Raw genomic sequence first — 3,205 nt, 5'->3', positions numbered from 1 at the left:
AAAAAAAGCTTTTAAGACCCCAGTCACTACTCACCAAAGGAGGTTGTAGAACAAGATTTTTATGTACTATGTTATGCCAATTGAACATGGTGTCTGCTGAGACTATGATCCCGAGTCAGCAGGCCCAGTCATTCTCTCTCTCAAGGTGTTCAGTTTTCTCTGAGAAGTTACTCTAACTTTGCTTCTGTAATGTATGTGGCTAATTTTGTAGCACAAGTTACAGGTTTCATCTTAATATCTATTTCAATCCTATTTCCTAACCTCCAGGGACATGCTTGAGCATAGCATTCATCTGCTGGTGTAGTGGTAAAGACATTTGGCTGATAACCAAATGGTCAGTGATTTGAACCCACCAGCAACTCCACAGAAGAAAGATGGGGCGGTCTGCTTCTGTAAAGATCTATAGCCTTAGAAACCCAATGGGGTTGCTATGAGTCAGAATCCACTTGATGGTAGTGAGTTTGGTTTTGTTTTGTTTTTTAATCCTATTTCCTAACCTTCAGAGACATGATTGTGCCTGGCATTCTTTTCAGACCAAAGTAAGTAAACATTCTTAACATATATCTTCAGTAAATAATTCCTCATCTAAGCCAGAAACCTTGACTCTTGCTCGCTTTGTGTTAACAGCAGTTAAACTTGGGCAAAAAGGTTGAATTGTCTTTTTAGAATAATAGCAGTGAAGACTTAAGTTTAATTCAGAAGAGAGTTTTAATTTCGGCCTGAAGTCACCCCATTTCAGTTATGCCAGTACCTCAGTTTTAAGGTTTCAAGTCACGTACACAGTTTATAGAAAGATTGTGCAGAAAGTACAGAGAGCTCCCATGTACCTCCTCCTCTCTGCATCCAGAAACAAAAAACAAACTGCTGTCATCAAGTCTACTCCAACTCATAGCAACTCTATGGAGCAAGTGGAACTGCCCCACAGGGGTTCCAAGGCTATAAATCTTTATAGAAGCCGACTGCCACATTTTTCTCCTGAGGAGTGGCCGGTAGATTCAAACCACTGACCTTTCAGTTAGCAGCTGTGTACTTATCCACTGTGCCTCTAGGGCTTCTTTCCCTGAACACAGTTTCTCCTATTATTAACATCTTGTATCCTGTGGTATATTTGTTACAATTGATATTCACTAAACTCCACCGTTTCCATGCGGGCTCTCTCTTTGCGCTGTTAACCCTATGGCAAATGCATCATGCCTTGTGTCCACTGTGACAATATCCTACAGAATAGTGTCACTACCCTAAAAAAATGCCCTGGGCTCCACCGTTCATTCCATTCTTGTCAGAGAATGATTTGGGCCCAAGGCCTCTGCTTAGGCATTGCAGATAGGAAACAAAGAGGCAAATCATCCTCCCAACAGTCGCCACAAGGAGCCTGAGCAAGTCTGAGTCCCTAAGCATCTCTTGGCCCCGCCTCCTCAGGTGTTCTGTGCTTCTGGCACAGAACAGTGATAGAGTTTCTCCTCTAACACCTCTGAGGTCCCTTTTTGGAACTGAGAAATCCTGGGGAGCTGCTCCAGCCCTCTCATTGTTGTGTAACCGTCAAGATAATGGTCTCACTCAAAACTCACTGCCATCAAGTAAGATCCAACTCATACAGCGACCCTTAGGTTTCCGAGATGGTATCTCTACAGAAGTAGATTGCCCCATCTTCCTTCCGAGGAGTGGCTGGGGGGTTTGAACTGTCAACCTTCTGGTTAGAAGTCAAATGCTTTAGGCACTATGCTACCAGAGCACCCAGATAATGGGCTAGCCAGGTGGAATGGTTTTGCTGAGTGCACAGCTCCACCCACACCTATCTGTGGGCACTGAAAGACTTGGCTTGCACCAGTGATGGATGAGGGCAGCTCTAGGAGCCCCCAGATGGGAACCACTCCTGACCACCTGTTCTATGTGGAGAGAGGGACCAACAGTGTTCCTCGTGCTTGATTGGGGGTGAGAGAGTGCCAGCACCTAAAGACCTCAACCCTGAGTTGAGCTTCCTCCTTTCTTTAGGAGGTTTACTTAGCATTTTGTTTTCTTTTGGGATCATTATTTCACCTGCACACTGATCTCCCTGTGCCAGCAATCAGTAGGGAACCATGGACTCAAAATGCAAATATGTTTTACATGCATTTGTATGTGTGTGTGTGTTTGTGTGTGTGCATGCACATGTGTGTATGTGTGTTCAGGCTCTCAAAATGTGCAGAGTTGCAGGCACATGGATGAAGTCAGAGGCAGCTTGGGTAGGAGGAGGCAGAGGCCTCAGAGCAATGAAGTCTCCTCTTGGAGAAGCTCAAAGCCCTATCCACAATCTGCTAATCCCAGTCCCTTCTTGGAGAAGCTGATTAGAACAGTGAGTGGGCATCTGTGGGGTTCAAAGTGGCACTCCTGGGTGATCATCATGAAGAGGTTCCTATTAGCAGTGATTCCTTCTAATATTCCTCCTTGGAAACTGAAGAGTCTTGTAAGCTTTGCAAATCAACATATCTTGAAATTCTTTTTAAACAACTTAGACTCTGGCCCCCAGCCATGCTCCCTATAGCTCCCCAGGCTTGTGTCCATGCTGCCCAGGGGCTCTACATCAGCACACACACATCTGCACTTACCATGTGCCAGGCCCATACTAGCTCAGAGAGGTGGGGAGGTCAAGAGAGGTGGCTTCCAGTGCTTGGGGAGACAGAGCTATGAGCAAATTACAGCCAAGCAGTAGGGAAAGGGCAAGAAGAGGGGGCCAGAACAGAGCTAGAGACAGGGGGAAGGTGAGGAGGGCATCTCACTTGACACAGAGACCAGTGCAGGCAAAGGCTTGAGTTTTCTTGGTAACCATTAAGTAGTTTTGGGGAAGAGACCAGATAAGCTTTCTGTTCCTCATCACAGTTTTACCCACCAATGTTACAGGGATGGATGAATCCAACCCTGAATGGCCTGAAACCATTTCATGACATGGTGCCAAACATCTTCAATGTGGTGTTTGCTAAAACCAACAGACAATGATCATTTTCTAACTCCATCATTTCTTCTATATTTATTGGTTGGTATTTGGCTTTCCTTTCTCCTCATTTATTCATTGATTCTTTTATATCAATGTGAACTCAAGTTTGTTTGTTTGTTGTTTTTTTTTTTCTTTTTTTTTTTAAATTTTATTTTGATTTGGGTGAAGATTTACAGAGTAAATTCACTTTTCATACAGCAGTTCACATATACTTTGTCTCATGTCATTGACCAA

This window comes from Orycteropus afer, unplaced genomic scaffold, assembly GCF_000298275.1.
Source record: "Orycteropus afer afer isolate SDZICR_OR568_19922 unplaced genomic scaffold, OryAfe1.0 scaffold00456, whole genome shotgun sequence".
NCBI classification, from domain to species: Eukaryota; Metazoa; Chordata; class Mammalia; order Tubulidentata; family Orycteropodidae; genus Orycteropus; species Orycteropus afer.
Note: the sequence above shows the minus strand (reverse complement) of the source record.